This window comes from Anser anser (assembly GCF_964211835.1).
Source record: "Anser anser genome assembly, chromosome: Z".
Lineage (NCBI taxonomy): Eukaryota > Metazoa > Chordata > Aves > Anseriformes > Anatidae > Anser > Anser anser.
Window position 1 is genome coordinate 58,201,612 of NC_139723.1, and position 23,885 is coordinate 58,225,496.

Consider the following 23,885-nt stretch of genomic DNA (forward strand, 5'->3'; position numbering starts at 1 on the left):
AGAAAGAAGACCCTGGCAATTACAGGCCTGTCAGTCTCACATCAGTACCTGGTAAAATTATGGAGATGATTATCCTTGAAGTTATTGAAGCGCACCTGGGGGAAGAATGCAGTCATTGGTCCCAGTCAACGTGGGTTCACGACGGGTGGGTCCTGTTTAACAAATTTGATTTCCTTTTATGATAAGATCACCCATCTAGTCAATCAAGGGAAACCAGCTGATGTGATCTTTTTGGATTTCAGTAAAGCTTTTGACACAGTTTCCCATAGGATCCTATTGGACAAAATGTCCAGCATACAGCTAAACAAAAACATCATACGACGGGTGAGCAATTGGCTGACAGGCAGGACTCAGAGGGTTGTGGTAAATGGGGCCACATCAGGCTGGCGGATGGTCACCAGTGGGGTCCCTCAAGGCTCCATTTTAGGGCCAGTCCTCTTCAATGTTTTTATGAACGATTTGGATGTAGGACTAGAAGGTGTTTTGAGCAAATTTGCTGATGACACTAAACTTGGAGGAGTTGTGGACTCTGTTGAGGGTGGAAAGACCTTGCAGAGAGATCTGGACAGATTGGAGAGCTGGGTGATCACCAACCGCATGAAGTTTAACAAAAGTAAGTGCCGGGTCCTGCACCTGGGATGGGGCAACCCTGGCTATACATACAAACTGGGCGATGAGACCCTGGAGGGCAGCCCAGCAGAGAGGAATCTGGGGGTTGTGGTTGACAGCAAGTTGAATATGAGCCAGCATTGTGCCTGGGCAGCCAGGAGGGCCAACTGTATCCTGGGGTGCATTGAGCATGGCATTGCCAGTTAGTCGAGGGAAGTGATTGTCCCGCTCTGCTCTGCGCTGGTGCGGCCTCACCTTGAGTACTGTGTGCAGTTCTGGGCACCACAGCACAAAAAGGACATAAAATTGTTGGAGAGAGTCCAGAGAAGGGCTACAAAGATGGTGAAGGGCCTAGAGGGGAAGACACAAGGAGCGGCTGAGGTCACTTGGCCTGTTCAGCCTGGAGAAGAAAAGGCTGAGGGGAGACCTCATCGTGATCTACAGCTTCCTCATGAGGGGGAGTGGAGGGAAAGGTGCTGATCTATTCTCTTTAGTCACCAATGATAAGACCTGCGGGAATGGTGTCAAGCTGACGCACGGCAGGTTTAGGCTAGACGTCAGGAAGAGGTTCTTCACTGAGACGGTTGTTGCACACTGGAACAGGCTTCCCAGTGAAGTAGTCACTGCACCAAGCCTGTCTAAATTTAAGAAGCGATTGGACTGTGCACTTAGTCACATGGTCTGAATTTTTTGGTAGACCTGTGTAGTACCAGGAGTTGGACTCGACAATCATTATGGGTCCCTTCCAACTCGGGATATTCTATGACTCTATGATTCTATGCTCTCTGCAAGAGATGTGAGAATCCCTGCACATCGTGACTGTGCCTATGGGGTTTGAAGTCCTGTGGCACTGATGTCTCGTGCATGCTTCTGTCAAGGTGCCTTTTTTTTTTTCTCAGTGTTACAAGTCAGCTATAAGTCTGCTCAGGTATTTCAGCAGGGATGCGTGAGGGGCTAACCTTGCCTTTCGTGGCTTAAAGCCACACATAGTACTGAAGATGCAGGGCCAAAGTTGCCTGAGTTTCCACAGCCTCCAAGAGGGTACAGCAACGTAACAACAGGGCTCAAAGGCCCAGACTCTGCAGGGGCTCTTCTGATGGGACATGTTCTAAAAAGAGACTGCAAAGCTGCTAGAGCAGAAGGCAGTGCAGGACGGCTTGCTTTGCTCATGCACAGTGCCCTGCAGGCTCTTGCGCTTGCTCTCTGCGAGACGCATCTTCCCTCAGGACACACTGACCTCCTCCAACGTGGTCTCTTGCACTGGCTGCGCGGCATTAAGAAATGGTTTCTGGTGGCTGGAAGACCTCCTGCTCTTTCTCCTCCTCCTGTTCCTCCTCCTGCTCCTCCTCCTGCTCCTCCTTCTCTTCCTCCTTCCCCTCCCTCTCCTCCTCTTGTGCCTCCTGACCCTCCAAACCCCTCATCCCCTTCCTTCCTCCTGCTCCGACTCTCACCTTAGCGTTTGCACAGCTGTTTCTCACACTTTTCCCTCCTCATCCCCCACTGCTGAGCAGCATTTTGCCCTTTTTGAGTGCCCTTTCAGGACAACCTTTCTCCCGAGGCCCCGCCTACTTGGCGGCTAGGCTCTGCCATACATTGTGGCAGTGCCGCTGGTAACAGCAGTGTCAGCATGGGACCAATATTGGCTTATTCTTAGGGGCCACCGGCAGCCCCCCGTGCCAGCACCTGAGCATACACCTGTTACGGCTTTATAGAAACATATACAGTATGTTATAGTACTATACTATATATACAGTACTATATACTATATATATATGCATATATATATGTACTATATTTATATACAGTACTGTATACTATATATACAGTATACCAGTATACTGTACGAAAACAGGTGGGTTGGGTCCTTTCACAAAATGGTGGGTTTTACTATGTACATCATTTTTTACTATGGACATCATTTTGCCCTTTTTGCTGTTTTAAAATGGTGTAGCACTGATGACTTATGGAACTTATTTCTAGGTGTCATCTTTTCTGAGTGGTATAAGTCATCACTGAAATATCGTGGGACCTCTCTGACAACTGGAGTACTGGGTTGGATGGCTATAAGCTCTATCAGTGGTCGTGGTCAACCAGAGTTCCCAGTTGAATGGAGACTTGCTAATGTGACCGTTATCTCTAAGAAGCGCTGTAAGGAGGTTCCAAGAAACTACAGGCCTGTCAGCCTGACATCCCCACCATGGAAGAGTATGGAACATATCATCATGAGAGCAATCACCCAGGATTTGCAAGACTACCAGGAGATCAGGCCCAGCCAGCATGGATTCATGAAAGGCAAGACCTGCCTGATCAAACTCATCTCCTTCCATGACCATGTAGTCCACCTGGCGGATGAGGGAAAGGCTGTTGTCATAGCCTACCTATATGTCAGCAAAGCCTTTCACACGGTCTACCACATTATTCTCCTGGAGAAGCTGGCAGCCCATGGCTTGGACAGGTACACTCTTGGCTGGGTTAAAAGTGGATGGAGTGGTTGGAAAGCTGCCTAGCAGAGAAGGACCTGGGAATACTGGTTGATAGGCAGCTGAATATGAGCCAGCAGTGTGCTCAGGTGGCCAAGAAGGCCAACAGCATCCTGGCCTGTATAAGAAACAGTGTGGCCAGCAGGTCTAGGGAGGTGATTGTCCCCCTGTACTCGGCTCTGGTGAGGCCGCACCTCGAGTACTGTGTTCAGTTTTGGGCCCCTCGCTGCAAGAAGGACATGGAGGTGCTTGAGAGAGTCCAGAGAAGGGCAACGAAGCTGGTGAGGGGTCTGGAGAACAAGTCTTACGAGGAGCGGCTGAGGGAGCTGGGGTTGTTTAGCCTGGAGAAGAGGAGGCTCAGGGGAGACCTCATCGCTCTCTATAGGTACCTTAAAGGAGGCTGTAGAGAGGTGGGGGTTGGTCTATTCTCCCATGTGCCTGGTGACAGGATGAGGGGGAATGGGCTAAAGTTGTGCCAGGGGAGGTTTAGGTTGGATGTTAGGAAGAACTTCATTACTGATAGGGTTGTTAGGCATTGGAATGGGCTGCCCAGGGAGGTGGTTGAGTCGCCATCCCTGGAGGTCTTTAAAAGACGTTTAGATGTAGCCCTTAGTGGTATGGTTTAGTGTAGGACTTGTTAGTGTTAGGGCAGAGGTTGGACTAGATGATCTTGGAGGTCTCTTCCAACCTAGACGATTCTGTGATTCTGTGATTCTGAAAAACTGTCTGGCAGGCTGGCCCAGAGTGAGGTGGTGAATGGAGTTAAATCCAGCTGGTGACCGGTCACCAGTGGTGTTCCCTAGGGGTCGGTGTTGGGGCCCATCCTCTTTAACATCTTTATTGATGATTTAGATGAGGGAATTGAGTGTACTCTTAGTAAGTTTGCAGATGCCACCAAGTTGGGGGTAAGTGACAATCTGCTGGAGGGTATGAAGGCCCTGCAGAGGGACCTGGACAGGATGGGTCGATGGGCAGAGGCCAATGGGATGAGGTTCAACATGGCTAAATGCCAGATCCTGTGCTTTGGTCACAACTCCCCATGCAATGCTGCAGGTCTGGGGTGAAGTGGCTGGAAAGCTGTGCAGAGGAAAAGGATGTGGGGGTGTTTGTCAATGCTATCCTGAACATGAGCCAGCAGTGTGTCTAGGTGGCCAAGAAGGCCAACGGCATCCTGGCTTGTATTAGGAATAGTGTAGCCAGCAGGACCAGGGAGGTAATCATCCCCCTGTACTCAGTTCTGGTGAGGCCGCACCTCGAGTACTGCATTCAGTTTGGGGTCCCTCAGTACGAGAAAGACATTGAGGCCCTGGAGCATGTCCAGAGAAAGACTACCAAGTTGGTGAAGGGTCTGGAACACAAGTCTTATGAGGAGTGGCTGAGGGAAATGGGGTTGTTTAGTCTGGAGAAGAAGAGGCTCAGGGGAGCCCTTATTGCTCTCTACAACTACCTGAAAGGAACTTGTGTTGAACTGGGAGTTGGCCTCTTCTCACAGATGACTAGAGATAGGACAAGAGGGCATGGCTTCAAGTTTTGCATGGGGAGGTTTAGTTTGGAAATTAGGAGAAGCTGCTTCTCAGAAAGAGTGGTTAGGCATTGGAACAGGTTGCCCAGAGAAGTGGTGGAGTCACTGTCCCTGGCGGTGTTTAAGCAAAGGTTTGGTGGGGTGCTTAGGGACATGGTTTAGTGACTAATATTGGTGGTAAGGGGACGTTTGGACTAGAGGATTCTGGAGGTCTTTTCCAACCTTAAGGATTCAAAGATTCTCAGTCAGGTACAAGTCCCCAGGTATTTCAGCAGGGATTGTGAGCCTTGCCTTCCATTGCTTAAAGCCACTCATAATACTGGAGATGCAGGGCCAAACTTTCCTGAGCTTCCACAGCCTCAAGGAACATACAGGAAGCCAGCAACAGGCCTCAAAGGCCCAGACTCTGCAGGGGATCTTTCTATGGTTTTATTTTCTAAAAAGTATCTCCAAAGGGATCGGTCTCAGGAGAGTTTAATTCTTGCCAAAACTACAGCTGGCTTGACAGTGAAGGTAACTGTGATGGTTTTACCCTGCTGGGCAGCTGAACTCCATCGTAGCCTCTTTCTCACTCTCCCTTCTCTAAGGAAAAGAGGGAGAAAATATGATGGAAAGGGCTCAAGGGTTGAGATAAAGACAGGGAGATTGCTCACCAATTACCGTCTTGGCCAAACAGACTCAACATAGGAAGATTAATATAATAGATTGCCTATTACTACTACTGTACTAGAACAGGGAGAAACTAACAGCAAGCTAAAAACACCTTCCCCCTACCCTTAACCCACGCTCTTCTATGTCACCCTCAAGCAGCACAGAAGAACATGGAATGGGGGTTGCGGGCAGTCCATAATGCTTTGTCTCCACTTTTCCTTCATGATCACTCTCTTCCCCTGCTCCAGCATGGGGCCCCTCTCATGGGATGCCATTGTTCCTGAAGTGATCCTGTGTGGGCTTCCCACAGGCAGCAGTTCTTCAACAACTGCTCCAATATGGGTCTGTACCATGGGGTCCATTCACCAGGAGCAGCGTGCTCCAGCATGGGTCCCCCAAGGGCGGCAGCTCCCGACAGATCCCCTGCTCCCGTGTGGGTTCCTCTCCATAGGCTGTAGGTCCGGCCTAGAGTACAATCCTGCAGGGCCTCTCCATGGGCTGCACACTCCTCAGGCCACATCCACCAGCTCCACCATGGGCTCCTTCATGAGCTGCAGCATGGAAATCTGCTCTGCCGTGGTACACCATGGGCTGCAGGGGGACAGCCTGCTCCACTATGGGCCTCTCCACAGTCTGCAGGAGAACTGTTCTATGTCCTTCTTCACTGACCTGGCTTGTTTCTTATTCTTCTCTCTCTCTGGTGCTGGTGTGTAGCAGAATTTTCCCTTTCTTAAATGTGCTCTCACAGAGGTACAACCAACATTGCTCATTGGCTTGGCTCTGGCCAGTGGTGGGTGCCTTTTGAACTGGCTCTTATCTCACATGGGGCAACTTCTGGAGTCTTCTCATAGATGTCACCGCTGTAGCCCCCCCTGCTACCAAACCCTTGCCACATAAACCCAAGACAGTAACATAAACCATAAACTCACCCAGTTTTGTTTCTCTCGCCAAGGCTATAGGGACTCAATATTCTATAGTGAAGAAAGGATGGTGGGATACATCAAGAGCGAAGGAGAGAAATTTCACATTTAGAGCATCTTAGCAACATGATTCAGAGTACATCGTAACAGGGTGACTACATAACAGGGTGGTGGTGAAAGGATGACTTAAAAAAGGAAAGGAAAGACAGGGCATAGATTGTACGCTAACTGCGGAATGTGGTGGCTTTTTTTTCTTTCCTAAACGAAGCTGTAAAAATTAAGACTCTTTTGTACAATTTCTGCACTGGTAAAAAAGATTGACTTACTCAGCCTGTACATTTTCCTTATTATGGATTAATGTACTAATACTTAGAGTAACTTTTTCATAGACTTTACAATGTTCAATTCAAATACGATATTAGTATTTGTCACAGACTTGTTGGTTTAAGGTGCACTTTATCAAAAGCTATGGTAAGTATGTTCTTCTTAATCAGTTCTCTTTGGCATGCTTCTGGTATATTTAAATGCAAAAGCCTGGCTCGAGTATAGAACGCTGCTAGGACAGCTGACCCCAGTGGACAAAAGGGAAGTCCTGCACCATTTGACAACATGCTCAGCAATAGAAACCAGGGAAAAGAAGAGGTAGGGGGCATATTGTCCTGGTTCCAGTTAGGACAGAGTTAATTTTTCCTCATAGTAGCTGGTAGGGTGCTATGTTTTGGATTAGGATGAGAAGAGCGCTGATAACATGCTGATGTTTTAATTGTTGCAGAGCAGTGTTTACACCAGGCCAAGGACTTTTCGGCTTCTCGCTCTGTCCTGCCAGTGAGCAGGCTAGGGGTGCAGCAGGAGCTGGGAGGGGACAGACCCAGGACAGCTGACCCAAACTGGCCAAAGGGGTATTCCATACCATCTGATGTCATGCTAAACAATATATAGGGGTGGCTAGCCGGGGTGGGGGGCCAGCTGCTCGGGGATAGGCTGGGCATCGGTCAGCGGGTGGTGAGCAATTGCATTGTGCATCACTTGTTTCTTACACATTATTATTATTGATACTATTATCATTATCACTATTATTATTATTATTGTTATTATTATATTCCTGTCTTAATAAACTGTCTTTATCTCAACTCACCGACTTCACTTTCCCGTTTCTCTCCCCCATCCCAGAGAGGGAGGGGGGAGGGTGAGCGAACGGCTGTGTGGTGTTTAGCTGCCGGCCGGGTTAAACCACAACAGTCCTTTTGGCGCCCAACGTGGGGCTCGAAGGGTTGAGATATCGACAAATTTGACCAGAGTGTGTTAAACTAAAATTGGTATAAGTATTGGACCTGCTTAATAGTTGCTAGTCACGATGTTGATTGCCTTAATCTCCGGTCTGCTGTGCCTGTTTTCCAAATTGAGTTTTATAGCGCGTTACTTTCTGTATGTGCTCCCTGTTGCACTGTTTATCCTTTCCGGGCCCTGGTTTAAGATTGTTATGGTACTGTGCGGTGTAACAATGGCTTATGAAATGATGAAATATCTGGTCACAACTCTAACCTGGTATTTGTACTCAGCACTGACGTCGACTCTATACTTTGGAAACCATATCTCGGAAACTATTAGCAATTACACCTATTGCCTGTTTTCATTAGGGAGCCAATCTGTGAAGGGGACAGGGGAAGACATGTTTCCCTACCTGTTCACTCTCCCTTTCTCCTTCACCACCCTCTTATCCCCCGAGCTAGTTACGGTGGTTCTCTGAGATGTTGAATATCCTTCGGATACTCAGACCAGCCTGCTCTTGTTGTTATGTCTCCTGAATGCGCTTCAGGTTTTGTTGAGGGTTAAACAACTACTTAGGAATCTCATCTGGAGATCTGTCTTGAGGCGGGATAGTTGCGAGTGGCAGGGAGTGTGGGAGGATATGGCCAGGTTTCTAGAGCAGTGGTCACCTCCAGTGTTTTGGACATTCACCCCTGAACAACTGCAAAATCCTAAAAAGCAAGTCCTATGGCGACATGGCACCCCAGAGAGAACTGAGTCAGACAACGGGACTCATTTCCGAAACAACCTTATAGACACTTGGGCCAAAGAACATGGTATTGAGTGGGTGTATCACATCCCCTATCATGCACCAGCCTCTGGAAAAGTTGAACGATACAATGGACTGTTGAAGACTACACTGAAAGCAATGGGTGCTGGGACATTCAAAAATTGGGATACACATTTGGCAAAGGCCACCTGGTTAGTCAATACTAGGGGATCTGCCAACCGAGCTGGACCTGCCCAATCAAACCTGTTACGCACTGTAGAAGGGGATAAAGTTCCTGTAGTGCACGTAAGAAACATGCTGGGTAAAACAGTCTGGGCTACTCCTGCCTCAGGAAAAGGCAAACCTATTCGTGGAATTGCTTTTGCTCAGGGACCTGGATGCACTTGGTGGGTAATGCAAAAGAATGGGGAGGTCCGGTGTGTACCTCAAGGGGATTTGATACTGGGTGAGAATAGCCCATGAGTTGAATTGTAGTATGTTAATTATTATATAATACTGTATGTCATCACTACCATGATTGCTATATATCATAGATGAAAATGGTGATTAATTACAAGGTATTGAAAAGAGTGTAACCTGAGCATGACATAAATGGTATGGAATAAGGGGTGGATATCGGTCCTGGTTCCAGTTAGGACAGAGTTAATTTTTCCTCATAGTAGCTGGTAGGGTGCTATGTTTTGGATTAGGATGAGAAGAGCGCTGATAACATGCTGATGTTTTAATTGTTGCAGAGCAGTGTTTACACCAGGCCAAGGACTTTTCGGCTTCTCGCTCTGTCCTGCCAGCGAGCAGGCTAGGGGTGCAGCAGGAGCTGGGAGGGGACAGACCCAGGACAGCTGACCCAAACTGGCCAAAGGGGTATTCCATACCATCTGACGTCATGCTAAACAATATATAGGGGTGGCTAGCTGGGGTGGGGGACCGGCTGCTCGGGGATAGGCTGGGCATCGGTCAGCGGGTGGTGAGCAATTGCATTGTGCATCACTTGTTTCTTACACATTATTATTATTAATACTATTATCATTATCACTATTATTATTATTATTGTTATTATTATATTCCTGTCTTAATAAACTGTCTTTATCTCAACTCACCGACTTCACTTTCCCGTTTCTCTCCCCCATCCCAGAGAGGGAGGGGGGAGGGTGAGCGAACGGCTGTGTGGTGTTTAGCTGCCGGCCGGGTTAAACCACAACACATATGTTCACAGTTAGGGTGTTTGTCTTCCCATGTAACAGATACATATGACTGAGCCCTACCTTCATGGAAATGGCTGAACATCTACCTGCCAATGCCAGGTAGGGAAGAAATTCCTTATTTTGCTTTGCTTGCACTTGCAGCTTCTGCTTTTCCCATTGAACTGTCTTCATCTCAACGCAAGAGTTTTCTCCCTGTGGGAGAGTGAGCGAGCAGCTGCATGGGGCTCAGCTGCCTGCCAGGGTTAAACCACAACACCAGTGATGGCATTTCTGGGCAGTGTGATGGAGAAATGCCCATGTGCTGACCTTCTTTTCCCCTGCTCCACTGACAACCACGAGAAGGCCTGGATGTGGGAGCCTCCTATAACAGCTCTGCAGATCAACAACTTGCCTTTTAGCAGCTTCAAAATGGAGATTCATAGTCCCCAGTGCTTTACACGTCCCTGGGAGCACAGTGGATCTTTTCTAACAGAAGCAGCAGTATAGGCCTCCATGGCTGTGCTAATACACAATTGTGTAAACTTTTTCCTACAACCTCTCTGCGTATGTTCTGCTGAAGGTGGTGTTTTTTTCTTGTTTTCCATTTTTGCAGACAGAATTGCCTGTATCTTGCAGCACCATGTAAAGCCCTAAGCCTGCCCCAGTAACCCTGTATGGCCAACATCAGGGCCACTTGCTCATTAACATGTGTCGGGATTTGCACCAGGGGAGGATGTCCCTTGGTGGCCTCCTGGGAGGGGTCTACATCCGATCCATTTTTGACAACTCCCTCTGCCCTCCTGAAAGTTCCCAACCCAGACATGCCAGGGTTGTGTCTACAGACTGGCAAAGTGGGGGACCCCAACCCAGCCTCCTGCTTTTGCTTAGATATTTTCTGGTCTCATTGGAACTTATTTATGTCATTAGCTATTATTATGGGATGTCTTCTCCGTTCCATTCCTTTGCTTTTAGGAGCATATGCATAATATTCAGTCTCTATATCTTGATAAATGTGAGTCCATTTTCTATTATTGTTGCAGTATAACCAGGCAGACGATGAAACACCACTCAGCTGCTCACTCACCCTACTCAGGTGGGATGGGGCAGAGAATTGGAAAGGTTAAAGCAAGGGAACTCCTGGGTTGAGATTAAGACAGATCTCTAGGTAAAGCAAAAGCCATGTGCACAAGCAAAGCACAAGAAGGAAATCATTCGGTAGTTCCCATTGGAAGGCAGATATTCAACCACTGCCAGGAAAGCAGGGCTCATCACACATAACAATCTCTGTGGAAGACAAATGCCATCACTCCTGACATATCCCCATTCCTCCTTCTTTACCCCATCTTTTGTTGCTGAGCATGACCTTCTATGGTATGGACTAACCCTTTGGTCATTTGGGGTCAGCTGTCCTGGCTGCATCTTCTTGTGCATTCCCAGCATCCTCGTGGGCAGGGCAGCATAAGAAGTGGGAAAGACCTTCACTCTGTGTAAGCACAGTAGTACATATATCATGCAGTACAGTAGATAGTGTATCTACATACAAATAAAAAAAATGCATATTTACTAATACTTCTCAAGTCCTTTCTCTAATTCTAGGTAGGTATGTATTATTGTGGTGGGCTGACCTTGGCCAGCAGCCTGAAACTAGTACATCCTTCATGCAGTACAGTAGACAACAAATCTATGAATAAATAAATAAAATACGTATTTACTAACACTTCTGAAGTCTTTTCTTGTATAGTAGGTAGGTATAGATGGTTGTCGTGGGATGGTCTTGGCAATCCCAAGGGTGAAAATAAGGACAGGGAGCTCCCTCAGTAATCACCATCACAGGAAAAATGGACTTGACACAGGGAAAGTTAATTTACTTTAAAGAAAACAAAATAAAAGTTTTGAAAAAAAAAGCAATGGCTGCACTTGATCATATTAGAGGTATTTTCCAACCTAGATGATCTTATGGTTTTATGACTCCACGGAATCAGAAGTAAACTTGAGGTAGCGAGGAAGAAAAAAAAAAATCTTTAACAACACCACTTGCATGGTTTATCCTGGCACGAATTAAGTCCTTAATCCACCAGCCCTGGACATCTGCACACAGGGAAGGAGGCACGGATCAAGGAGCTCACAGTCAAAAAATCACAGTTACACCCATCCGCTCCTGCAATATCAAAGATCACACAAGAATTGCGTGTGCTTTAGTGGGTTACAGCTACCCTCAGAATACATTGACCTGCTCTGCCATGCACTCTTCCGTGGGCTGCGCTGCATTAAAAGTTTGTTTCTGGCGCCAGAACCACCCCCTGCTCTTCCTCCTCCTCCTGCTCCTCCTCCTGTTCCTCCTCCCGCTCCACCTCTTGCTCGTCCTGCCCCTCCAAACTCTTCCTCTCCTTCCTTACTCCCGCTCCAGCTCTCACCTTAGCCTTTGCACAGCTGTTTCTCACACTTTTTCCTCCTCACTCCCCACTGCTGAGCAGCATGTTGCCCTTTTTGGCGGTCCTTTCCAAGCAACCTTTCTCCTAAGGCACCGCCTTCTTGGCTGCCAGGCTCTGCCCTCCCCTGTGGCAGTGCCGCTAGAAGCGTCTGTGTCAGAAGGCATGGGGCCAATAGCAGCTTCTTCTCAGAGGCCACCAGCAGCCCCCGCTGCCAGCACCTGGGCATACACCTGGCACAGCTCTACAGAAACGCATATATTCCTACATGTGAGACCTTCCCGGTCTGGAAGCAGGCACCCAATCAGAGGGAGGAATGAGGAGATGACAGGGCTTTGAAAACAAAGCTGGCTAAGCCAATCAGGGAGCGGTACGAAAACAGGTGGGTTGGGTCCTTTCACAAAATGGCGGCTCCTCACTGTGGAATGCGGAATGCAACAAAATGGTGCCCGCCACTGCGGGTGGCTGGGAGGGATTGCCTGTCCTGGCCCATCCCACCTGCAGGAGGGCCAATCAGCAGCGTAGTCGTGCCCTTCCCAAATGGCCCTTTCCCCGCCCTGCCATGCGGTGTATGCCCAGCGCCTCCAGCTGGTGGCCGGGAAGAACTTCAGGCTGCAGCCGTGGCGCTGTGGAGCTGCACTAGCGGCAGAAGCAGCATCTGTGCCTGCTGCAGTGCTCACCATCTGACCGGCCAAGTGGTAGCAGGTGCTCCACAGGACATCACGCAGAAGCAAACGGGCCTGCAACTGTAAATCTGGGGAGTGGAAGGGGTTCAGCTGCCAGTTTGGGGGAGGGGCGGTGTGTGCATTTCAAGACAACAAGGTGGACTGTTCCTGCTCTTCGCAGGGAATGTGAGAGAACAAGTGGCTTGCGCATCGTGACTGTGTTTATGGGGTTTGAAGTTCTGGGGCACTCATGGCTCGAGCATGCTTCTTTAAATGTGCCTTCTTTGCTCAATGATCCAAGTTAGCAAGGAGTCCGCAACTAGTTCAGCAGGGATGTGTGAGGGGTAGCCTTGCCTTCCAGGCCTTAAAGCCACACATAATACTGAAGATGCAGGGCCAAACTTGCCCAAGCGTCCACAGCATCAAAGAGCGTGCAGCAACGTAACAAGAGGGCTCAAAGGCCCAGACTCAGCAGGGGCTTTTCTGATGGGACACTTGCTAAAAAGATACTCCAAAGGTGCCAGAGCAGCAGGCTGTGGAGGACGGCTTGCTTGGCCCATGCACGGTGCCGTGCAGGCTCTTGTGCGTGCGCCTGGGGGGCTGCAGCTTCCCTCAGGACACATCGACCTGCTCTGCCGTGCTCTCTTCCATGGGCTGCGCTGCATTAAAAGTTTGTTTCTGGCGCCAGAACCACCCCCTGCTCTTCCTCCTCCTCCTGCTCCTCCTCCTGTTCCTCCTCCCGCTCCACCTCTTGCTCGTCCTGCCCCTCCAAACCCTTCCTCTCCTTCCTTACTCCCGCTCCAGCTCTCACCTTAGCCTTTGCACAGCTGTTTCTCACACTTTTTCCTCCTCACTCCCCACTGCTGAGCAGCATGTTGCCCTTTTTGGCGGTCCTTTCCAAGCAACCTTTCTCCTAAGGCACCGCCTTCTTGGCTGCCAGGCTCTGCCCTCCCCTGCGGCAGTGCCGCTAGAAGCGGCTGTGTCAGCAGGCATGGGGCCAATAGCAGCTTCTTCTCAGAGGCCACCAGCAGCCCCCGCTGCCAGCACCTGGGCACACACCTGGCACAGCTCTACAGAAACGCATATATTCCTACATGTGAGACCTTCCCGGTCTGGAAGCAGGCACCCAATCAGAGGGAGGAATGAGGAGATGACAGGGCTTTGAAAACAAAGCTGGCTAAGCCAATCAGGGAGCGGTACGAAAACAGGTGGGTTGGGTCCTTTCACAAAATGGCGGCTCCTCACTGTGGAATGCGGAATGCAACAAAATGGTGCCCGCCACTGCGGGTGGCTGGGAGGGATTGCCTGTCCTGGCCCATCCCACCTGCAGGAGGGCCAATCAGCAGCGTAGTCGTGCCCTTCCCAAATGGCCCTTTCCCCGCCCTGCCATGCGGTGTATGCCCAGCGCCTCCAGCTGGTGGCCGGGAAGAACTTCAGGCTGCAGCCGTGGCGCTGTGGAGCTGCACTAGCGGCAGAAGCAGCATCTGTGCCTGCTGCAGTGCTCACCATCTGACCGGCCAAGTGGTAGCAGGTGCTCCACAGGACATCACGCAGAAGCAAACGGGCCTGCAACTGTAAATCTGGGGAGTGGAAGGGGTTCAGCTGCCAGTTTGGGGGAGGGGCGGTGTGTGCATTTCAAGACAACAAGGTGGACTGTTCCTGCTCTTCGCAGGGAATGTGAGAGAACAAGTGGCTTGCGCATCGTGACTGTGTTTATGGGGTTTGAAGTTCTGGGGCACTCATGGCTCGAGCATGCTTCTTTAAATGTGCCTTCTTTGCTCAATGATCCAAGTTAGCAAGGAGTCCGCAACTAGTTCAGCAGGGATGTGTGAGGGGTAGCCTTGCCTTCCAGGCCTTAAAGCCACACATAATACTGAAGATGCAGGGCCAAACTTGCCCAAGCGTCCACAGCATCAAAGAGCGTGCAGCAACGTAACAAGAGGGCTCAAAGGCCCAGACTCAGCAGGGGCTTTTCTGATGGGACACTTGCTAAAAAGATACTCCAAAGGTGCCAGAGCAGCAGGCTGTGGAGGACGGCTTGCTTGGCCCATGCACGGTGCCGTGCAGGCTCTTGTGCGTGCGCCTGGGGGGCTGCAGCTTCCCTCAGGACACATCGACCTGCTCTGCCGTGCTCTCTTCCATGGGCTGCGCTGCATTAAAAGTTTGTTTCTGGCGCCAGAACCACCCCCTGCTCTTCCTCCTCCTCCTGCTCCTCCTCCTGTTCCTCCTCCCGCTCCACCTCTTGCTCGTCCTGCCCCTCCAAACCCTTCCTCTCCTTCCTTACTCCCGCTCCAGCTCTCACCTTAGCCTTTGCACAGCTGTTTCTCACACTTTTTCCTCCTCACTCCCCACTGCTGAGCAGCATGTTGCCCTTTTTGGCGGTCCTTTCCAAGCAACCTTTCTCCTAAGGCACCGCCTTCTTGGCTGCCAGGCTCTGCCCTCCCCTGCGGCAGTGCCGCTAGAAGCGGCTGTGTCAGCAGGCATGGGGCCAATAGCAGCTTCTTCTCAGAGGCCACCAGCAGCCCCCGCTGCCAGCACCTGGGCACACACCTGGCACAGCTCTACAGAAACGCATATATTCCTACATGTGAGACCTTCCCGGTCTGGAAGCAGGCACCCAATCAGAGGGAGGAATGAGGAGATGACAGGGCTTTGAAAACAAAGCTGGCTAAGCCAATCAGGGAGCGGTACGAAAACAGGTGGGTTGGGTCCTTTCACAAAATGGCGGCTCCTCACTGTGGAATGCGGAATGCAACAAAATGGTGCCCGCCACTGCGGGTGGCTGGGAGGGATTGCCTGTCCTGGCCCATCCCACCTGCAGGAGGGCCAATCAGCAGCGTAGTCGTGCCCTTCCCAAATGGCCCTTTCCCCGCCCTGCCATGCGGTGTATGCCCAGCGCCTCCAGCTGGTGGCCGGGAAGAACTTCAGGCTGCAGCCGTGGCGCTGTGGAGCTGCACTAGCGGCAGAAGCAGCATCTGTGCCTACTGCAGTGCTCACCATCTGACCGGCCAAGTGGTAGCAGGTGCTCCACAGGACATCACGCAGAAGCAAACGGGCCTGCAACTGTAAATCTGGGGAGTGGAAGGGGTTCAGCTGCCAGTTTGGGGGAGGGGCGGTGTGTGCATTTCAAGACAACAAGGTGGACTGTTCCTGCTCTTCGCAGGGAATGTGAGAGAACAAGTGGCTTGCGCATCGTGACTGTGTTTATGGGGTTTGAAGTTCTGGGGCACTCATGGCTCGAGCATGCTTCTTTAAATGTGCCTTCTTTGCTCAATGATCCAAGTTAGCAAGGAGTCCGCAACTAGTTCAGCAGGGATGTGTGAGGGGTAGCCTTGCCTTCCAGGCCTTAAAGCCACACATAATACTGAAGATGCAGGGCCAAACTTGCCCAAGCGTCCACAGCATCAAAGAGCGTGCAGCAACGTAACAAGAGGGCTCAAAGGCCCAGACTCAGCAGGGGCTTTTCTGATGGGACACTTGCTAAAAAGATACTCCAAAGGTGCCAGAGCAGCAGGCTGTGGAGGACGGCTTGCTTGGCCCATGCACGGTGCCGTGCAGGCTCTTGTGCGTGCGCCTGGGGGGCTGCAGCTTCCCTCAGGACACATCGACCTGCTCTGCCGTGCTCTCTTCCATGGGCTGCGCTGCATTAAAAGTTTGTTTCTGGCGCCAGAACCACCCCCTGCTCTTCCTCCTCCTCCTGCTCCTCCTCCTGTTCCTCCTCCCGCTCCACCTCTTGCTCGTCCTGCCCCTCCAAACCCTTCCTCTCCTTCCTTACTCCCGCTCCAGCTCTCACCTTAGCCTTTGCACAGCTGTTTCTCACACTTTTTCCTCCTCACTCCCCACTGCTGAGCAGCATGTTGCCCTTTTTGGCGGTCCTTTCCAAGCAACCTTTCTCCTAAGGCACCGCCTTCTTGGCTGCCAGGCTCTGCCCTCCCCTGCGGCAGTGCCGCTAGAAGCGGCTGTGTCAGCAGGCATGGGGCCAATAGCAGCTTCTTCTCAGAGGCCACCAGCAGCCCCCGCTGCCAGCACCTGGGCACACACCTGGCACAGCTCTACAGAAACGCATATATTCCTACATGTGAGACCTTCCCGGTCTGGAAGCAGGCACCCAGTCAGAGGGAGGAATGAGGAGATGACAGGGCTTTGAAAACAAAGCTGGCTAAGCCAATCAGGGAGCGGTACGAAAACAGGTGGGTTGGGTCCTTTCACAAAATGGCGGCTCCTCACTGTGGAATGCGGAATGCAACAAAATGGTGCCCGCCACTGCGGGTGGCTGGGAGGGATTGCCTGTCCTGGCCCATCCCACCTGCAGGAGGGCCAATCAGCAGCGTAGTCGTGCCCTTCCCAAATGGCCCTTTCCCCGCCCTGCCATGCGGTGTATGCCCAGCGCCTCCAGCTGGTGGCCGGGAAGAACTTCAGGCTGCAGCCGTGGCGCTGTGGAGCTGCACTAGCGGCAGAAGCAGCATCTGTGCCTACTGCAGTGCTCACCATCTGACCGGCCAAGTGGTAGCAGGTGCTCCACAGCACATCACGCAGAAGCAAACGGGCCTGCAACTGTAAATCTGGGGAGTGGAAGGGGTTCAGCTGCCAGTTTGGGGGAGGGGCGGTGTGTGCATTTCAAGACAACAAGGTGGACTGTTCCTGCTCTTCGCAGGGAATGTGAGAGAACAAGTGGCTTGCGCATCGTGACTGTGTTTATGGGGTTTGAAGTTCTGGGGCACTCATGGCTCGAGCATGCTTCTTTAAATGTGCCTTCTTTGCTCAATGATCCAAGTTAGCAAGGAGTCCGCAACTAGTTCAGCAGGGATGTGTGAGGGGTAGCCTTGCCTTCCAGGCCTTAAAGCCACACATAATACTGAAGATGCAGGGCCAAACTTGCCCAAGCGTCCACAGCATCAAAGAGCGTGCAGCAACGTAACAAGAGGGCTCAAAGGCCCAGACTCAGCAGGGGCTTTTCTGATGGGACACTTGCTAAAAAGATACTCCAAAGGTGCCAGAGCAGCAGGCTGTGGAGGACGGCTTGCTTGGCCCATGCACGGTGCCGTGCAGGCTCTTGTGCGTGCGCCTGGGGGGCTGCAGCTTCCCTCAGGACACATCGACCTGCTCTGCCGTGCTCTCTTCCATGGGCTGCGCTGCATTAAAAGTTTGTTTCTGGCGCCAGAACCACCCCCTGCTCTTCCTCCTCCTCCTGCTCCTCCTCCTGTTCCTCCTCCCGCTCCACCTCTTGCTCGTCCTGCCCCTCCAAACCCTTCCTCTCCTTCCTTACTCCCGCTCCAGCTCTCACCTTAGCCTTTGCACAGCTGTTTCTCACACTTTTTCCTCCTCACTCCCCACTGCTGAGCAGCATGTTGCCCTTTTTGGCGGTCCTTTCCAAGCAACCTTTCTCCTAAGGCACCGCCTTCTTGGCTGCCAGGCTCTGCCCTCCCCTGCGGCAGTGCCGCTAGAAGCGGCTGTGTCAGCAGGCATGGGGCCAATAGCAGCTTCTTCTCAGAGGCCACCAGCAGCCCCCGCTGCCAGCACCTGGGCACACACCTGGCACAGCTCTACAGAAACGCATATATTCCTACATGTGAGACCTTCCCGGTCTGGAAGCAGGCACCCAATCAGAGGGAGGAATGAGGAGATGACAGGGCTTTGAAAACAAAGCTGGCTAAGCCAATCAGGGAGCGGTACGAAAACAGGTGGGTTGGGTCCTTTCACAAAATGGCGGCTCCTCACTGTGGAATGCGGAATGCAACAAAATGGTGCCCGCCACTGCGGGTGGCTGGGAGGGATTGCCTGTCCTGGCCCATCCCACCTGCAGGAGGGCCAATCAGCAGCGTAGTCGTGCCCTTCCCAAATGGCCCTTTCCCCGCCCTGCCATGCGGTGTATGCCCAGCGCCTCCAGCTGGTGGCCGGGAAGAACTTCAGGCTGCAGCCGTGGCGCTGTGGAGCTGCACTAGCGGCAGAAGCAGCATCTGTGCCTACTGCAGTGCTCACCATCTGACCGGCCAAGTGGTAGCAGGTGCTCCACAGGACATCACGCAGAAGCAAACGGGCCTGCAACTGTAAATCTGGGGAGTGGAAGGGGTTCAGCTGCCAGTTTGGGGGAGGGGCGGTGTGTGCATTTCAAGACAACAAGGTGGACTGTTCCTGCTCTTCGCAGGGAATGTGAGAGAACAAGTGGCTTGCGCATCGTGACTGTGTTTATGGGGTTTGAAGTTCTGGGGCACTCATGGCTCGAGCATGCTTCTTTAAATGTGCCTTCTTTGCTCAATGATCCAAGTTAGCAAGGAGTCCGCAACTAGTTCAGCAGGGATGTGTGAGGGGTAGCCTTGCCTTCCAGGCCTTAAAGCCACACATAGTACTGAAGATGCAGGGCCAAACTTGCCCAAGCGTCCACAGCATCAAAGAGCGTGCAGCAACGTAACAAGAGGGCTCAAAGGCCCAGACTCAGCAGGGGCTTTTCTGATGGGACACTTGCTAAAAAGATACTCCAAAGGTGCCAGAGCAGCAGGCTGTGGAGGACGGCTTGCTTGGCCCATGCACGGTGCCGTGCAGGCTCTTGTGCGTGCGCCTGGGGGGCTGCAGCTTCCCTCAGGACACATCGACCTGCTCTGCCGTGCTCTCTTCCATGGGCTGCGCTGCATTAAAAGTTTGTTTCTGGCGCCAGAACCACCCCCTGCTCTTCCTCCTCCTCCTGCTCCTCCTCCTGTTCCTCCTCCCGCTCCACCTCTTGCTCGTCCTGCCCCTCCAAACCCTTCCTCTCCTTCCTTACTCCCGCTCCAGCTCTCACCTTAGCCTTTGCACAGCTGTTTCTCACACTTTTTCCTCCTCACTCCCCACTGCTGAGCAGCATGTTGCCCTTTTTGGCGGTCCTTTCCAAGCAACCTTTCTCCTAAGGCACCGCCTTCTTGGCTGCCAGGCTCTGCCCTCCCCTGCGGCAGTGCCGCTAGAAGCGGCTGTGTCAGCAGGCATGGGGCCAATAGCAGCTTCTTCTCAGAGGCCACCAGCAGCCCCCGCTGCCAGCACCTGGGCACACACCTGGCACAGCTCTACAGAAACGCATATATTCCTACATGTGAGACCTTCCCGGTCTGGAAGCAGGCACCCAGTCAGAGGGAGGAATGAGGAGATGACAGGGCTTTGAAAACAAAGCTGGCTAAGCCAATCAGGGAGCGGTACGAAAACAGGTGGGTTGGGTCCTTTCACAAAATGGCGGCTCCTCACTGTGGAATGCGGAATGCAACAAAATGGTGCCCGCCACTGCGGGTGGCTGGGAGGGATTGCCTGTCCTGGCCCATCCCACCTGCAGGAGGGCCAATCAGCAGCGTAGTCGTGCCCTTCCCAAATGGCCCTTTCCCCGCCCTGCCATGCGGTGTATGCCCAGCGCCTCCAGCTGGTGGCCGGGAAGAACTTCAGGCTGCAGCCGTGGCGCTGTGGAGCTGCACTAGCGGCAGAAGCAGCATCTGTGCCTACTGCAGTGCTCACCATCTGACCGGCCAAGTGGTAGCAGGTGCTCCACAGGACATCACGCAGAAGCAAACGGGCCTGCAACTGTAAATCTGGGGAGTGGAAGGGGTTCAGCTGCCAGTTTGGGGGAGGGGCGGTGTGTGCATTTCAAGACAACAAGGTGGACTGTTCCTGCTCTTCGCAGGGAATGTGAGAGAACAAGTGGCTTGCGCATCGTGACTGTGTTTATGGGGTTTGAAGTTCTGGGGCACTCATGGCTCGAGCATGCTTCTTTAAATGTGCCTTCTTTGCTCAATGATCCAAGTTAGCAAGGAGTCCGCAACTAGTTCAGCAGGGATGTGTGAGGGGTAGCCTTGCCTTCCAGGCCTTAAAGCCACACATAATACTGAAGATGCAGGGCCAAACTTGCCCAAGCGTCCACAGCATCAAAGAGCGTGCAGCAACGTAACAAGAGGGCTCAAAGGCCCAGACTCAGCAGGGGCTTTTCTGATGGGACACTTGCTAAAAAGATACTCCAAAGGTGCCAGAGCAGCAGGCTGTGGAGGACGGCTTGCTTGGCCCATGCACGGTGCCGTGCAGGCTCTTGTGCGTGCGCCTGGGGGGCTGCAGCTTCCCTCAGGACACATCGACCTGCTCTGCCGTGCTCTCTTCCATGGGCTGCGCTGCATTAAAAGTTTGTTTCTGGCGCCAGAACCACCCCCTGCTCTTCCTCCTCCTCCTGCTCCTCCTCCTGTTCCTCCTCCCGCTCCACCTCTTGCTCGTCCTGCCCCTCCAAACCCTTCCTCTCCTTCCTTACTCCCGCTCCAGCTCTCACCTTAGCCTTTGCACAGCTGTTTCTCACACTTTTTCCTCCTCACTCCCCACTGCTGAGCAGCATGTTGCCCTTTTTGGCGGTCCTTTCCAAGCAACCTTTCTCCTAAGGCACCGCCTTCTTGGCTGCCAGGCTCTGCCCTCCCCTGCGGCAGTGCCGCTAGAAGCGGCTGTGTCAGCAGGCATGGGGCCAATAGCAGCTTCTTCTCAGAGGCCACCAGCAGCCCCCGCTGCCAGCACCTGGGCACACACCTGGCACAGCTCTACAGAAACGCATATATTCCTACATGTGAGACCTTCCCGGTCTGGAAGCAGGCACCCAATCAGAGGGAGGAATGAGGAGATGACAGGGCTTTGAAAACAAAGCTGGCTAAGCCAATCAGGGAGCGGTACGAAAACAGGTGGGTTGGGTCCTTTCACAAAATGGCGGCTCCTCACTGTGGAATGCGGAATGCAACAAAATGGTGCCCGCCACTGCGGGTGGCTGGGAGGGATTGCCTGTCCTGGCCCATCCCACCTGCAGGAGGGCCAATCAGCAGCGTAGTCGTGCCCTTCCCAAATGGCCCTTTCCCCGCCCTGCCATGCGGTGTATGCCCAGCGCCTCCAGCTGGTGGCCGGGAAGAACTTCAGGCTGCAGCCGTGGCGCTGTGGAGCTGCACTAGCGGCAGAAGCAGCATCTGTGCCTACTGCAGTGCTCACCATCTGACCGGCCAAGTGGTAGCAGGTGCTCCACAGGACATCACGCAGAAGCAAACGGGCCTGCAACTGTAAATCTGGGGAGTGGAAGGGGTTCAGCTGCCAGTTTGGGGGAGGGGCGGTGTGTGCATTTCAAGACAACAAGGTGGACTGTTCCTGCTCTTCGCAGGGAATGTGAGAGAACAAGTGGCTTGCGCATCGTGACTGTGTTTATGGGGTTTGAAGTTCTGGGGCACTCATGGCTCGAGCATGCTTCTTTAAATGTGCCTTCTTTGCTCAATGATCCAAGTTAGCAAGGAGTCCGCAACTAGTTCAGCAGGGATGTGTGAGGGGTAGCCTTGCCTTCCAGGCCTTAAAGCCACACATAATACTGAAGATGCAGGGCCAAACTTGCCCAAGCGTCCACAGCATCAAAGAGCGTGCAGCAACGTAACAAGAGGGCTCAAAGGCCCAGACTCAGCAGGGGCTTTTCTGATGGGACACTTGCTAAAAAGATACTCCAAAGGTGCCAGAGCAGCAGGCTGTGGAGGACGGCTTGCTTGGCCCATGCACGGTGCCGTGCAGGCTCTTGTGCGTGCGCCTGGGGGGCTGCAGCTTCCCTCAGGACACATCGACCTGCTCTGCCGTGCTCTCTTCCATGGGCTGCGCTGCATTAAAAGTTTGTTTCTGGCGCCAGAACCACCCCCTGCTCTTCCTCCTCCTCCTGCTCCTCCTCCTGTTCCTCCTCCCGCTCCACCTCTTGCTCGTCCTGCCCCTCCAAACCCTTCCTCTCCTTCCTTACTCCCGCTCCAGCTCTCACCTTAGCCTTTGCACAGCTGTTTCTCACACTTTTTCCTCCTCACTCCCCACTGCTGAGCAGCATGTTGCCCTTTTTGGCGGTCCTTTCCAAGCAACCTTTCTCCTAAGGCACCGCCTTCTTGGCTGCCAGGCTCTGCCCTCCCCTGCGGCAGTGCCGCTAGAAGCGGCTGTGTCAGCAGGCATGGGGCCAATAGCAGCTTCTTCTCAGAGGCCACCAGCAGCCCCCGCTGCCAGCACCTGGGCACACACCTGGCACAGCTCTACAGAAACGCATATATTCCTACATGTGAGACCTTCCCGGTCTGGAAGCAGGCACCCAGTCAGAGGGAGGAATGAGGAGATGACAGGGCTTTGAAAACAAAGCTGGCTAAGCCAATCAGGGAGCGGTACGAAAACAGGTGGGTTGGGTCCTTTCACAAAATGGCGGCTCCTCACTGTGGAATGCGGAATGCAACAAAATGGTGCCCGCCACTGCGGGTGGCTGGGAGGGATTGCCTGTCCTGGCCCATCCCACCTGCAGGAGGGCCAATCAGCAGCGTAGTCGTGCCCTTCCCAAATGGCCCTTTCCCCGCCCTGCCATGCGGTGTATGCCCAGCGCCTCCAGCTGGTGGCCGGGAAGAACTTCAGGCTGCAGCCGTGGCGCTGTGGAGCTGCACTAGCGGCAGAAGCAGCATCTGTGCCTACTGCAGTGCTCACCATCTGACCGGCCAAGTGGTAGCAGGTGCTCCACAGGACATCACGCAGAAGCAAACGGGCCTGCAACTGTAAATCTGGGGAGTGGAAGGGGTTCAGCTGCCAGTTTGGGGGAGGGGCGGTGTGTGCATTTCAAGACAACAAGGTGGACTGTTCCTGCTCTTCGCAGGGAATGTGAGAGAACAAGTGGCTTGCGCATCGTGACTGTGTTTATGGGGTTTGAAGTTCTGGGGCACTCATGGCTCGAGCATGCTTCTTTAAATGTGCCTTCTTTGCTCAATGATCCAAGTTAGCAAGGAGTCCGCAACTAGTTCAGCAGGGATGTGTGAGGGGTAGCCTTGCCTTCCAGGCCTTAAAGCCACACATAATACTGAAGATGCAGGGCCAAACTTGCCCAAGCGTCCACAGCATCAAAGAGCGTGCAGCAACGTAACAAGAGGGCTCAAAGGCCCAGACTCAGCAGGGGCTTTTCTGATGGGACACTTGCTAAAAAGATACTCCAAAGGTGCCAGAGCAGCAGGCTGTGGAGGACGGCTTGCTTGGCCCATGCACGGTGCCGTGCAGGCTCTTGTGCGTGCGCCTGGGGGGCTGCAGCTTCCCTCAGGACACATCGACCTGCTCTGCCGTGCTCTCTTCCATGGGCTGCGCTGCATTAAAAGTTTGTTTCTGGCGCCAGAACCACCCCCTGCTCTTCCTCCTCCTCCTGCTCCTCCTCCTGTTCCTCCTCCCGCTCCACCTCTTGCTCGTCCTGCCCCTCCAAACCCTTCCTCTCCTTCCTTACTCCCGCTCCAGCTCTCACCTTAGCCTTTGCACAGCTGTTTCTCACACTTTTTCCTCCTCACTCCCCACTGCTGAGCAGCATGTTGCCCTTTTTGGCGGTCCTTTCCAAGCAACCTTTCTCCTAAGGCACCGCCTTCTTGGCTGCCAGGCTCTGCCCTCCC

At 52.7% G+C, this 23,885-nt stretch overlaps 1 long non-coding RNA gene across 2 annotated transcripts in view; it reads left to right on the top strand.

Moving 5' to 3' along the window:
• Positions 1-6,912, top strand: part of LOC310890340 — a 133,109-nt gene extending 126,197 nt beyond the window's left edge. For both annotated transcript variants that reach the window (XR_014577196.1, XR_014577197.1), the window contains one exon: positions 2,590-6,912. This is a non-coding gene — a long non-coding RNA (uncharacterized lncRNA). The remainder of the gene's footprint in view (positions 1-2,589) is intronic.
• The last annotated feature ends 16,973 nt before the right edge of the window (positions 6,913-23,885 follow it).